A 15773-nucleotide genomic window follows, 5' to 3' on the forward strand; every position below is an offset into this window, starting at 1 on the left:
AGTGCCAAATCGGTAGCTTCTTTGTGCCTCCTTTCCTTTAAAGGCTGTTGGGACCAGTCCATCCCTACCCAGTCCAGTTTGTGGTCCCAAGTTTCTCTTTGCAGAGAATTGCAAAATAAAATGCTTTTTACAGCATCCATTGACAACTGTATCTGCGCAGGAAATATATCAGAGTGGGAAGCTTTGGGGTGCCCTTAAACATAGCCTTAGTCGGGTTAATCTTGATCCACCAGGAATTTTACTTAAGCAATAATCAATAGGAATTATACAATCCCTTTTAGTGAGACTTGTTATGTAGATTTTCCCAGTTGTTTGAACTCCCTGTCATCAATCAGGGATGTGTAATTTTAGTGTTTTCTGACATTGGCACAGATACATTTGAGCAAAATCTACCTTCTTCCATACTATCCCAGTTAATTATCTTTCTATGTATTATTTTATATTTGTTTCTTTCCAGATCTCTAGGGCTCATAAATCATTGCAGAGTGTCAGGGCATCCTATTTTAGCTTTGCAACTCAGAGACTGCAGTTGTTGTTGCATTTATTAAGGAGTAATCCCACTAAACATTGTCAGCTCCGGGCAAATATGCTCAGGATTGTACTGCAAAATTCAGCAATCTTTTATTAATGTTGAACTTTATGACCGGGCTGAATATGAACTTGCATTTGCAAATTTGTCCCAATTACCAATCCGTTTTTCTCCTCTGTCATTTCATATTTTTCTCTTTCCCTGGCCCTCAAGCATTGATTTTTTAGAAAATTCAGCAGTAATCAGAATGGGAACTGTGATTAAGGGAAATTATATATAGGGATCTATTTAGAAGCTGGGGAGTCCAAGGAGTCCATATGAGCTAAACTGGATGTGACGCAAGAGATTTGGGAATAGACTTGAAAGCGCTCACCCATGTGTGCACACACACATACACACATAGAGGCACACATACTCTCTCTCACACACACATATGCACGCACGCACACTGCTCACATCTAGCTATGTATGCTTTCTCTGCAGAAGAAAATAGTTTGAGGCCTCATTGCTTATTATTGGGTAAGAGAAAAGTGTTAAAAAAAACTTTCCATGTCTGTCCTGTGACTGTTTTTCTCAAATTTTAAAAAGGTGGTTCAAAACAATCTGTCATAAACTGTTCACAAATTGCTATTGGCAAGTTTAGTTTTGCACTATATTGTAAACAGACTACTGACACATACTGAGGTTCAATCCAAATTAGTGAGAGTCGTGCCTTTGAATTTAATGAAATATGGATTGCATCCTTACATTGGGTTTAATGATGTTTTTTTCTCCCAGTTTTATCTGTATCAGTGTTCTGCATCTTTCTGCATGTATTCTGCCATTACATACTAATGTTGAAAATCTTATTTGTTGAGGCTCAAATTCTCAGAGATTTGGGTAGACCAGGAGCAAAACAGTGATTGTACATAGAAGTTATCTAATACAAGTTGTGTAGAATTTCCTGGTTGATTAATGCATGGGTGCCACTTTAGGAAATAAGATTGTGAAGTATTAAACCTATGTAAAGTAGCCAAATTATAAAGGATTGCACTTTAGAGATAAATGCATTTTGAATAAAATTTTGAGGTGCGCCACCAGATCTTAAGAAAGATTATTGCACATCTTGCTCATTGGCATCTTACCTACAGTATTAACATACAGTGCTGCTCTTCATTGGTTGTTGATGCATCTGATGAAATGTCTTGGGTGAAAATTGATTCAGCTACACACTTGTTTAAAATGTCATAGAGATCCTCACTGATTTTGTTAAAATATGCTGAGATCTATTAGTAAATTTTTTCTAGAAATAAAAGCTGTTGAATGGACAGTAAAATACTGTAGAATAAAAGCTGCATAACATTGTTGAATGGATTAGTTTCTCTATCTCTCTAGATAGCTAGATATTGATAGATAGATGGATGGATAGATAGATAGACAGACAGACAGACATTTTTAGGCTTTGCTATTTTTATGGTAAAATATATTAAGGTTGGGTTGCTCAGTGTTGGTTTTAATTGGAATAGCATATAAGCCCAGTAAAATAAATAACAAAAATAAACTTTTCTTATTACAAAATGCATAAGAATATGGCAATCTCTTCCAGAGAGAGATATTTACGATAGATTCTTACACTTTCTGTTTAAAAGTAGATTACATAGAATTTAGTGCTTAGAATAATTCTTTGCCCTACCCACTGCAGAGGTCCAATACCTTATGGGTATGAGAAAGAAAAGAGCTGGACTAGGAAAATGGAAATCTAAAGTATAGTTTGCAGTTCCTGCCTCTAAAGCTAACTTCGGTGAGAAGAACAGCCATTAAAATAAAATACCATTTAGCTAATCTGACATTTGGCAGCTCAGAAAAGATCTGCTCAGTTGATTATCACAAGGGTATCCAAACTCTTCAGATCATTGCCTCCTTCATGAAATTTCAGATTGTTCATTGCGCCCCCAAAAAACATTTATTATATGAAAATAATGTAATAAATACTACTTTAACTTATAGTACTACAAATAACAATAAAATAATAATATCCACTCCTTAGATAGCCCCATGGGAATCAATATTGACCACTTTGGAAAACCCTAATCTATCAAATCCTGAAGAACAATTAGTCAATAATAGTCTGCATGCATATATGTATGTATGTATGTATGTATGTATGTATGTATGTATATGTATATGTATATATATTGTAAAAAGAGCTAAGAAGATAATCATAAGGATTTAATATTTATACATTACAATACTAATTTTTATTAATTTTTTTATAAAACTTTTATGTTTTTATTCCAAACAATTTGGGCTGATATATATAGTCTTTTCCCCTACAAGTCTTTATTCATTTGGTAATCTACACTTAATATCCTGCTTTTGTTTGAAGCTCCCTGCAGTTATAGACGAGATGGGTGGCACAAAAATTTAATAAATAAAGAAATAATAAATTTTACATGATGACAAAATTTCCTGTATGTTTGTCCCTGACTGTTGCTCTAATTCTTACTTCTGCAATCAAAATTCTGTAACTCTGCAATCAAAAATACTGTAATTCTATAAAGTAAGCTGTCACCTGAATAGCAACAATCTTAAAATACTTAACTGAATTGGAGATATATAAATACTGCAGTAAGCAACCAGTGTGCAGATCGGTACTCAAATTCATCATTTGGATAGAATCCCAGCCTCTGGAATATGATCCTTAGTTTACTCTCTTTTGAACAACTGTTGTAAGAAGTATTGCCTCAAATTATGCCTTTCCACTTGCCAGAATTGTTGGTAGGCTAGCAAGTGTTAAAGACATTGTGGTATAAAAACATCAGTTAAAAACAAAACAAGTCAAGGTTATGAAAATGGACATCTTGCGTGTTTTCAGTGGCCTTATATATCATCATGGCTTACAACCGAAGGGAAAAACCAGGGCCTTCTTAAAGGCGAAAAGTGTTGGAGCTAACCAAATGGGGGCGGGGGGGCACTATTCTATGGGGTAGGTGCTGTGATAGAGAAGGCATGACTTTTCTGTCCCACCAGATAACATTGATGTGACCCAGAGCATGCCTATCCTATTGGGTCTTGTAATACAGACATACCATATATAATTGGGGACAGGTGGCCCTGAAATGTCCAGGGCCTGTGCTATATAGGACTATATAGGTCAGTGGTTCTCAACCTGTGGGTCGGGACCCCATTTGGGGTCGATCGACCATTTCATGGGGGTCACCAAGCAAGGCTGTCCGCCATTTTTTTTGTCCGCCATTTTTTTCCCCTTTTCCGGCGGGTGCCTTACCTCCCTTGGGCTGGGCCAGCTGGTGGTCGGCCTGCTCCGTCTCTGCCGCTTGCCAGCTATGCCTCGGCCGGCGCAGGGGGCGGAACCACGCATGCGCGGTGCTCCTGGGCAGGGAAAGTCCTCGACTTACGACCGGTTGGGTAGTCCTCGACTTACGATCGGTTTAGTTCTCGACTTACGACCGGTTTAGTCCTTGACTTACGACCGGTTTAGTCCTCGACTTACGACCGGTTGGGGTCGCGGCATTAAAAAGGTTGAGAACCACTGATATAGGTGATCACCAGCACCTTTTTGAATTAATGTTTTTGCAAAGTTTATTCACAAAAGTCTACAGGGACTGCTAAATTGCAAAAGCACAATCTCTTAGAACTGATGCTTCCACTGAATTCTGCCACTGAATTTCTACCGAAATCTGTTAAGAACCATGATGGTACCCAAGTGTTTTTCTTCCCAGTAGTATTCTCTCATCTGGGTACATAAACATTTAGACTTATATGTTTTTATATGTTCCAAATTGTGAGAAAACTGATTTAACTATTTTTTTAAATGCTCAAAATTATGTCATCCCTTTCTAATCGTGTCTTGCAGGAAAAAAACTCTTCTAGTTTTTGGGTTTTTTAAAAAATATGTCAGACTGAAATAGTAACATGTGTAATGTATGGGAAATGAAATGCAACCTGTTTGAACCAAAGATCCAAGTAGAACAACCGAATTAGTGATAAGCAATGATGGCTCTATTATTTATTTGTTTATTGTATTGTGATACTGCTACAATCCACATGCAGGTGGCAGGACTCAAAAGAAAAAGGCTAAACAATGCCAACATTTAATAAAAACATAAATTCCAATTAAAACAGTTTCTAATGGATACAGAATGACAATATTCTACTGTATTGAATAGAGTGTTTGGTGAAGAGCCCTCTCTACAGGTAGTCCTTGTTTAACAGACACAACTGGGATTGTCAATTCATTTGTTAAGCAAAGCAATTGCTAAATGAAACTGTGACTGTGCTTATGATTTTCCTTCACATTTCCTTTGCTTTACAACCAGTGAGGGTCATAAATGTGAGGATTGATTGCAAAGTTACTTTTTCATCACCGTTGTAACTGTGAATGGTTGCTAAACAAAGCAATTGCTAAACAAGGACAACATATATTTATTGCACAGAAGAACTGTTCAATTTTTATTTATTTATTTATTTATTAAATTTATATACCGCCCTATCTCCCTTACGGGACTCAGGGCGGTGAACAGGCGATACTAAAAACCACAATAATAAATAAATAGTTTCTGTGCTAAAATCAAATTAAATAACAGAGTAGGAATTTCAGGGAAGACCATTTGTGTCAGACTCTTAAGTTGTTATTGTATTTTTAATTGCACTGACCACATTAACTTAAACTTACTGAAAATATTTGCTTGTTTCCAAGCCAAATTACTTTCTACCTTGCAATGGAGAATCCAGATTATTTTCATACAGCATTTTCAAAATATCCCACAAGATTGCCCAGTATACGATCTATTAATTTATTTTCCTCAATATACTCCTCTTCTGTCTCTTGCATGTGAAGATCACCCACACATTCTCCTAAAATAACAAAGAGCAACCCAATAACACCCACACTTAATTGGCTAAGTTTTCACTAAGGTACTCTTCTTTATCTACGTAGACATTTTAAAGGCAAACTAGGAATAGATATCTGAGGAAAAAGTATTGTAAGAATTGTATTTTTGCACTTCTGAGAAGAAATCTGTTTGTGTATTTTTCAATCCGATGCTGTTCATTAGCCTAGAGGACAGGCATGATGGGACTAGTAGTCACATCTAAAAGGCAGGATAATAATAATAATAATAATAATAATAATAATAATAATAATAATAATAATAATAATAATAATAATAATAATAATAATAATAATAATAATAATAAAAAGTTGGAAGGGACCTTGGAGGTCATCTAGTCCAACCCCCTGCTCAGGCAGGAAACCCTATACCATTTCAGACAATTGGCTGTCCAGTCTCTTCTTAAAAACGTCCAGTGTTGGAGCATTCACCACTTCTGGAGGCAGGTTGTTCCACTGGTTAATTGTTCTAACTGTCAGGAAGTTTCTCCTTAGTTCTATTAGCAATAGTAAAGAAATCCCATATTAAATGCTCACCTTAGCCATAAGCTCCAATTTAGTCTCCACACTTATAGTTTGGCAAGAATAGCCAACACTCCAGAAGATAGACTTAAGATACAGAAGGATTTTGAGAGACTCAAATATTGGGCGCTATCTAAAAAAATAAAATTCAGTGGTGAAAAAAGTAAGGTTCTACATTTAGGCAAGAAAAACCAAACGCACAGGTACAGTATAGGTGGTACCTTGCTCAATAGTAGTAACTGTGAAAGGGATCTCAAGAGTCCTAATCAACAGTCATTTAAATATGAGCCAGCAGTGTGCTGCAGCTGCCAAAAAAGCCAACACAGTGCTAGGCTGCATTAACAGAGGGATGGAATCAAGATCACGTGAAGTATTAATACCACTTTACAATGCCTTGGTAAGGCCACACTTGGAATACTGCATTCAGTTTTGGTCACCAGGATGTAAAAAAGATGTTGAGACTCTAGAAAGAGTTCAGAGAAGAGCAACAAAGATGATTAGGGGACTGGAGACTTAAACATATAAAGAACAGTTGCTGAAATTGGGTATGTCTAGTTTAATGAAGAGAAGGACGAGGGGGGACATGATAGCAGTGTTCCAATATCTCAGGGGCTGCCACAAAGAAGAGGGAGTCAGGCTATTTTCCAAAGCACCTGAAGGCAGGACAAGAAGCAATGGATGGAAACTAATCAAGGAGAGAAGCAACCTAGAACTAAGGAAAAAATTTCCTGACAGTTAGAACAATTAATCAGTGGAACAACCTGCCTCCAGAAGCTGTGAATGCTCCAACACTGGAAGTTTTCACGAAAAGATTGGATAACCATTTGTTTGAAATAGTAGGGGGTTGGACTAGAGCAGCAGGCTGGACTAGAAGATCTCCAAGGTCCCTTCCATCATCATCATCGTCGTTGTTGTTGTTGTTGTTGTCGTCGTCATCATTATTAAATTACAGACTTGACATAAGTTAGTGTTTCTCAAACTTGACAACTTTAAAGTGTGTGTCTTCAACTCCTACAATTCTGGCTGGAGAATTCTGGGAAGTGAAGTCCACACATCTTAATATGTTGCCACATATTAAAGTTGCCACGGTTGAAAAACACTAGCTTAGAAGATGATGATCCTGCACTGACTGCAGTTTATAGGCAGTCTTTCATTTTTCTTCCAGTTTCTTTCCCCAAATTGGTCCATCATATTGTAGAATCTGTCTGGAGCACAAAACATTATACTTCACATACTTTATGCTGTTTCCTTAGAGGATTAATTTTTGTCTGTTCATTGGGGGAATAATTAAATCTGCCCGTTGATGAATTTCTAAAATGCCTATCAAGTCGGGGTTTAAAGACTTTTGACCAAAGTGAATGCATCTGTCAGAATGCTTTTGGCTTGTTATTTTTATTATCAGAGTATCTAGAAGTTATCATTTGGAAGCTCAGGTTGTGAAATTTGAGGATGAAAGCACATTGCAGCGACTGTCAATTCCTAAGGGAGTGAGATGGTGTTTCAGCAGATCTGATGCAATGCGTGCATATTGTATTTCCTTAGAATAATGTTTCTCAACCTTGGCAACTTTAAGATTTATGGCCTTCAATTCCCAAAATTCCCTGCCAGCTGAATTCTGGGAGTTGAAGTCTAAACTTCTTAAAATACTAAGACTGAAAAACACTGGCATAGAGGCAAGCTCCATTCTATACAGTCAGTCTTCATTGTAGGCACATTCATTTACAGCTGTCATCTTTTATTACAGCTTTTATAACGGGACATAATATACATATGAAAAGCAACATAAATAAACAAGGGAAAGTAGCATATCGCTGATATAAAATAAAATTTATAAAAAGAAGGTTCATTAATCAAGATTTGATTTAGAAATAGTGCGGACAGTTGATAATAAATACCAATAGCTGGACAGAGTTCAGACACTGCCATGATGCAGCATCCTTTTGTTATGCTGTTAATACAGCCAAGGCTGCAGACCTTTGCACACTTGGGAATCAGTCCTGCTGAACTGAGTAAACATCTGTAACATATTAGAGTTCCCGAGTTTTTCCAAGCCATTTCATTTCAGCTCTGAGCTTTGTGTGTCAGTCCGGGAGCAGTTAACACATGCATGAAATAGTTTTTTCATATTTATTAGTAACATTATTTTACCGAAAGCATACTGTATAGTATGGTATTAACATTGAAAGCTATAGTACAAAAAATGTGTTAAACAGCCTTTTCCAGAAATCAGATTTTCTTTTGGTAAGAGTATAAAAATCAGCTTTGCCTCCAGTCATAGCAATGAATTTGATAGAATGTCCTTTTTCTAAGAGTAAAACCTGTCAACTCTCAACATATTCTGTAATAAACCCATCTTCTACTTCATATTTGTGATTCATACTCAATTCTCTGTTTTAAGTGATACGCACCTTTATGTGCACAGGCATTGTAGCTTTTGCTTGGCTTTGTAACATTTCAAGAAATAGCCAATTTTCAAATTTTATCTTTTGGGTTTTGATCCAAAGATCCTGCCAGTGCCACCCTAACAGAAGGTACTTCCACCCACAGGATATCACACATACTGTTGAATTTCAGCACTTAGGAGGCAGGGGTATGAACTGAAAAAACAGGAGGGTTGACAGGCTGTCCTGAATTTTTTATTTTTAAGAATTGCCACCTCCTGCATGGAATTACAAGAGTGTTTACTTGTGCTCTGAAGTCCTTCTCTGTTCTCCCATAACCTTTTCACATTCAACAGAGAGAACAAAGTTTACCTAGTGGTTAGTAGCTCTGAGTCTTCAGAATAATGTAGTGTATTGTTATCTGTTCTTGCAAAATCCCATTTGCACAGGTGCTTGAGCTTGTTTTTAAACTCTTTTAGGTTGTCGGAGGATGCAGTTCTTTTTTAGCTTTTCATTTCTCATTCCCCTATAGACTTGGGGTGAAAGGATTACTTGAAGGAAATAACATATTCTATTTGATTTATTAGTTCTTCCAAGCAAGAATATATTTAAAACAGATATGATTTCATAATTATTTTCATATATTTTGACTATCATTAGAAATATATGATAGAGAGAGACAGATATAGATATAGATAAATAGAGAGATAAAGAGGTAATAAAAGCCCAATCTAGCACAATACCAACAAAGAAGAAAAATAACAGCTCTCAAAAGAAACCAGCATGGCTGCATAAAGAACTCTCTGATAAATTGAAAGATAAAAAGGACAAGTATAAAAAGTAGAAAGAGGGGCACATAACTAAGGCAGAATATCAGCAAATAGCCCGAGCCTGCAAAGATGAAGTGAGAAGAGCTAAAGCTCAAAATGAACTAAGGCTTGTGACCAAAGTCAAAAATAACATAAAAGCTGTTTTCAACATGTAAAAAACAAAAAAATTAAGGAAATGATTGGTCCATTAGTGGGAGAAAGTGGCAAGAAGGTGACAAGCAACAGGGAGAAAGCAGAACTATTTAACTTGTTTTTTGCATCTGTCTTTACACAAAGGGAAAAAACAGTCCAACCTATCAAAAACAGTGCCATAAAAAAACAGAATAGAAACACAAGTTAAGATAGGCAAGAAAATGGTAAGTGAGCACCTGTCCAGCCTAGACAAGTTCAAATCACCAGGACCAGATGGATTACACCCCCAAGTTCTCAAGGAACTGGCAGATGTGATCTCAGAACCACTGAACTATATTTTTCAAAGATCCTGGAGCACTGGGGAACTACCAGAGGACTGGAAAAGAGCTGATGTAGTTCTCATCTTCAAAAAAGGGGGAAAAATAGATCCAGGAAACTACAGACCTATCAGCCTGACCTCAATACCTGGGAAGATTCTGGAAAAGATAATCAAACAATAAATCAGCAAACACCTAGAGGCAAACAAAGTCATTACTAAAAGCCAACATGGGTTTGTCAAAAACAGATCATGCCGGACAAATCTTATTGCATTCTTTGACCAAGTGACAAAATTAGTGGACCAGAGGAATGCTGTGGATATAATTTACTTGGACTTCAGTAAGGCATTTGATAAAGTAGATCACAACCTACTACTTGATAAGATAGAAAAATGTGGGTTAGACAGCATCACCACCAGATGGATTCGTAGCTGGCTGACCGGCCATACTCAGCGTGTGATCCTCAATGGAACCGCATATACATGGAGGGAAGTGTGTAGTGGGATGCCCTAGGGCTCTGTTCTGGGCCCAGTGCTCTTCAACATCTTCATCAACGATTTGGACGAGGGGATAGATGGGGAACTCATCAAATTTGCAGACGACACCAAGCTGGCAGGAATAGCCAACACTCCAGAAGACAGGCTTAAAATACAGGAGGATCTGGACAGACTTGAACACTGGGCGGTATCTAACAAAATGAAATTCAATGGTGAAAAAAGTAAGGTTCTACATTTAGGCAACAAAAACCAAATGTACAAAAACCAAAGAACCTCATTTTAAAAGAGGGGAAATGGAATGGAGTTCGTGTTGCATCTCTGCCATTTTCCCATCCTCTCCCATTTTCAGGGACAAGTCCAAAAGTGGGATCCCAGTCTACACCTAGCAGCTCCCCCATATTATTTTAAATCTTGATCTGCAGACCTGCAAATCCCACAGAGAGCCAGGAAGGCAGCAGGCTTCCTACTTCAGCCCTGCCCTTCCCACTCTGTGGAAGAAGACAAGAGGGGCACAGAGGAAATCATGACTGCTCTCCAATGTGATGCTCACTGCTCAAGGACAATGTGCCCAAGCTGGGTTTTTTTTTTCCATACCATGTTTAATGTTTGTCAAGCAATAGTAATGCTTATCAATGTTCCTGCTGTGCTTTAACTGGATTAGACTATTCCCTAAGAATCTTGTTTCTTAATCATCCCAAATCTGCTGGATCCAAGGCATCTTTAATCATGGTCCCTTTGAGACGGACAATAAAAATAATATTTTCTCTGGAGTGAATTACAGATGGAATTACAGCAAACTTGCTATCTGTCCTGACATTGTATAATCAGTTCTACAGTGAAACCCATAATCGAATGCAAAAGATTCATTGTGAACTGGCAGTATTTATTTATTTTTATTATTTAAATAATTTACATGGCTGCATATTAACTAAAATTTTGTCACTCTGGTAGGTATAGGTAGTCCTCAACCTTAACCATTTGTTTAGCAACTGTTCCGACTATCATGTGATAAAAATTCAGGTGCTTGGCAATTGGCATGCATATATGATGGTTGCAGGATCCCGGGGTCATGTGATTGCCATTTGTGATCTTCCAAGAAGCAAAGAATGCCTGTGGAATAAGCACATATCATACAGGAGAGGCAATCTTACAACTACTGTAACTTGGCCCTCTTCCATCTAGAGCTTTGTAAGTGATGACTAGCACCTTAAATTGCACCTAAGCAGTTCGCAAATTCGTGGTATTACATGGATGTGCCCATAATAACCAGCACCATTGAATTCTGGACCAATTCTCCCCTCCACGTGATGTTTGAGGGTAGCCTCATTTAGAGCACATTGCAGTAATGCATCCAGGAGATAACTTAAGTGAAGGCAGTAGTGCTTCCTAATGCAGGAATGGGCACAATTGTTGCACAAGGCAAAGTTGTGCAAAACTGTGTCTGGCTCTGTCACGTCTAAATGAACAGAAAGCGTGTGTTTGATAAATAGGAGATATTAGTTTTATACTATCTATTAATATTTAATCATATTTAATGATGATGGTCAGTCTAGTAGTTAAGGCACCAGGCTAGAAGGCAAGAGAACATGAGTTCAAGTCTTGCCTTAGCCATGAAAGCCAGCTGGGTGACTTTGGGCCAGTCCCAACTCACATCTCAGAGTTGTTGTTGTGGGGAAAATGAGGAGGAAGGTGTGTTGGATATGTTTGCCGCCTTGTTTTTAAAATAATAAAGGTGGGATATATTCAGTCTAAGGTGGGACTAAAACTCAGATCTCCCTGTTCCTGAGCCTGTGCCTTAACTACTACACCAAACTGGCATGGCTTTTTGAGCTACTAGCACCTCCAAATTCTAGTATGGGCATGGGTGTATCTGTGTTGGCGTGTCTGTGTTATCAATGTTAGGTGCTGCTAGGTGCTAACCAAATAACCTTACCATTGTTTATCTTAGTCTTATGATGGGGTTGTGTTTCTGCACACGAAACAGCAAGATTAAAACAAATTTGCACTATTGTTTTCTAACTGCACCATTTAGGAGAGGACTACATTTATTTTAAACTCATTTTTTCCCCAAGAAAATTTTCTTGGCAAGGAATAGGTAGTTCTTGCTTGCTTGCTTGTTTATTCCTTTCTTATTTTTATTTTTTTTGCTTTTATTCCTTTCTTCCTTATCTGGAACTGATCTCACCATTAGTTGAGTGAGAAAGCCACTCATAGCAGACATTAAATGCAGAAAAACCAGTTAAGTAGTCTCTCTTTCCACATTTTGTTCTTTTCCTGGCCACTTTCAAATAAAGCATATGCTATAACCACTCATCTTTCTTTTCTAATAAGTTTTTGCACCTGTTCATGAACCAGTTTGATGTAGTGGTTAAAGTGCTGTCCTAGAAACCAGGAGACTATGAGTTCTAGACCCACTTTAGGCTTAAAGCCAGCTGAGTGACCTTGGGCCAGTCACTGCCTTTCAGCACAACCCATTTTACAGGGTTGTGGGGAAAATAGGAGGAAGGAATATTAGGTATATTCACCATCTTAAGTTATCTTTATTATGAAGTAATAAAGGAGGGTTAAAAATCTAATAAATAAATGAATAATCCCAAGGCACGTGTGGAAAGATGGAGCCGAACACTCTGATTAGCGGCATGCCAACTTCCCATTGTTTAAATCAAATAAATTTCATTTTGTCTAGAAAGCCAGGTGGAAGAAAATCTAAAGAGAAATTTTTATTTTGACAAACAATCCATAATAGGAGCATGTGCAGTTTTTGCTTTTGTAAAATTCTGGGTCTATAAAAATTCACAAGTGACTTTACACTCACATATTTTAATCCCCTTTCCAGTAACAAGTCTTTTCTGTACAGTACATGAAATTAAAACTTGTTTCACTCCAAGTTGTACAGTGTAAACATTTGCCTGGAAGCCTCAGTTTTGCCAATGAACTTTGCCATTTCAACTTTGAGTATCTGGTCCTTGAGAAAATACTTGTTATAATGTTTTAAATATGGTTTGATTGAATTAGAAAAATATTCCCTCCTTGCCTTAAATCACTTTGACCTAGAAAAGTAGGATAGGGTACACTATACAACTACTTTGAATTAAACAAATATCATTTCTGAAACTAAAAAAATATGCACTAATAAAATTTGCCATTGGATTTGCTTCTTGTCAAATCATGATTAAACCAGAAAATCCTAACTGGGAAGGTGTATTGGCTTCTTCTGAATAAGACGGGATCTTGTTTAAAATTGGGGTAAGAGACTGAATTTGATAACCAAAATTTCCTGGTTCAGAAAGAATGGAGAGCCATAATTAATTTTAAGATTCCTGGTTTGCTAAAAGCTTACAAGTAGAGTTGAAGGGGCTGAATAAATGGGTAAAATATGTCTTGTTCTAACTGGAGAAAATAGCATTTAAAATTAGCCATTGTAGCACACAGTAGGAGAAAGGATGAGGCTCTTCCAGGAAGAAAGTGTTAATAGAAATCAGCCTTACATTATTAAGAGAAGAGAGATGGACATCGGTAACTCAGTAATGCATTAAAGTTGATGAAAGACAGTGGCCTTCAAAGACCAAAAGGAGATGGGAACAGTAGCTGTAGGAATGTGCTGTAAAAGACGAGGTGTATTACGTCTCCCACAGCAAGAAGGCAAAGAGTGGCAAGTTATGCAAGTAGGTTACAATCCTAGATATATTTATCTGGGAATAAGCTTCACTGCAAATAATGAGATATGTATTTTAGATTTGTGTAGCCTTACAATGCAAATTAACTCAGACATGTATTTTCACTTTTTAAGGCAATAGCCAACCCTATGAGATGTGAAAACTGAACAAAGACTGAACCTTGTGATAAATATATGTCAGGGTTTCTTTCTTTAAAAAGACAATACAAATTACATATTACGCAATACAAATGAATTGTTTGTTTCCATATATAACACCTGCATGTTTCTAATTCATATATATTTATTTGGGGGCCACTATTTGTAACTTCATTTTACATCTGGTTCCTTCATACAGTAATGAAATTGCTGTGGTGTTGCAGTGGTTAGAATGCAGTATTGCAGATTAACTCTGCCCACAGCCTGGAGTTCGATCCCGACAAGCTCAAGGTTGACTCCCCCCAACTTGGACCCAAATTGTTGGAAGCAATACATTGACATTGTAAATTGCCCAGAGAGTACTGTAAAGCACTGTGGGTGGTATATAAATCAAAGTGCTATTGCTATAGATTGTATAAACAGTGTATTTCTTACCTGATACATATGTTCCTCTATACAAAGGAACTATATAGGAATATTGTAACATTAGAAATAGTTTGTTCGGGTAGGGTGAAAGGAAGTAAAAATAAATTACACCAGTAGTAACAAATGATCATCAGCTTGTAACACATTGCTCATTCTTCATGAATTCTAGAATTACAGAAATAATATGTAAGTGAAATCAAATAGCAGACTACCATAATAGAAGTCATCTCCTTCTGCAAATTTCACATCATGCTCTGATCATAGAAGGGTAACTACATTTACATAGAAAGTGGCTTAGCCCTACTTAGAAAGTTCCTACGTCAGGGATGGCCCAAGATATTTTTCTGCCAGAGAATAAGATAATCTGCTCTTCCCTATCCATCATAAGCCAGTACTCTCCAAAGCCATGGATAGCAGGTCAGTTTAAGAGGGGACAGAATAGAACAGTGGTGGCGAACCTATGGCACGGGTGCCAGAGGCGGCACTCAGAGCCCTCTCTGTGGGCACGCGCGCCATTGCCCCAGTCCTAGGCCTTCAACTGGGTTTTATAAAACCTTTTCGCTTTAGGTCTCCGCCGCCATGTGCAAAAAAAAAAAGGTTCAATCAATGAGTCAATTTCAACTTCTTGCGGAAAAAAAAGATCTTGCAAAGTTGGAATTGATTGATTGAACTTTTTAATCCCACCCAGTTACCACCGCAGCCACGCCCAGCCAATGGGCCACACCCACCCAATTGGCCACACCCACCTGGCACCCGACGATGCATAAGTGGGTTTTGGGTTGCAGTTTGGGCACTCAGTCTCTAAAAGGTTCGCCATCACTGGAATAGAAAATACGATATCCCCATTCTGTTATTCAACAGAAGTGTTTCACCAAAAGGGCTTGGAGAAAAACAGATGGACTTTTTATAAAGAATAATACATTTAATTTAAATTAAAGTTAATGTTTACTAACTTCAAGCAGAAGTTTCTGGTTTTTTTTCATGCCAAGGGAAAAAATATCTGAATTTGGGAGCACAGTTTCTAGAAACTTTAGGGACTATAAATAAGTTTCCTGGTATGCATTCTGATCTCTGTTCTGCATTCAGAAATTACCACCATGGCATTAGACATAAATACCAGAAAAGATTGTGCACAATTCAGATGGCAAAGATTCTGACAAAATCCAACCACAGTTAAGTATTTTTAAGACGCTGATTTCAGAGAGTTAAGCACGAGGCATTGCCTGCCACTTGTCTTCTACTCAGAAGGATAAAATTGACTATATTGACTGGAGAGCAATAGTGTTCTTCCACAATTGCTTTCCAGCAATCCATGTTTGTATGACTCAGGCGGTGGTTAACACCAATCTTGTATGAACCTGCCCAGTCGTCTTTTGGAATCAGTCACATTGAATATCTGCATGGCAATTCCTGGCAGCAAATTTCACAGATAAACTA

The sequence above is a fragment of the Protobothrops mucrosquamatus genome, unplaced genomic scaffold, assembly GCF_001527695.2.
Source record: "Protobothrops mucrosquamatus isolate PMUCROS unplaced genomic scaffold, P.Mucros_1.0 scaffold791, whole genome shotgun sequence".
NCBI classification, from domain to species: domain Eukaryota; kingdom Metazoa; phylum Chordata; class Lepidosauria; order Squamata; family Viperidae; genus Protobothrops; species Protobothrops mucrosquamatus.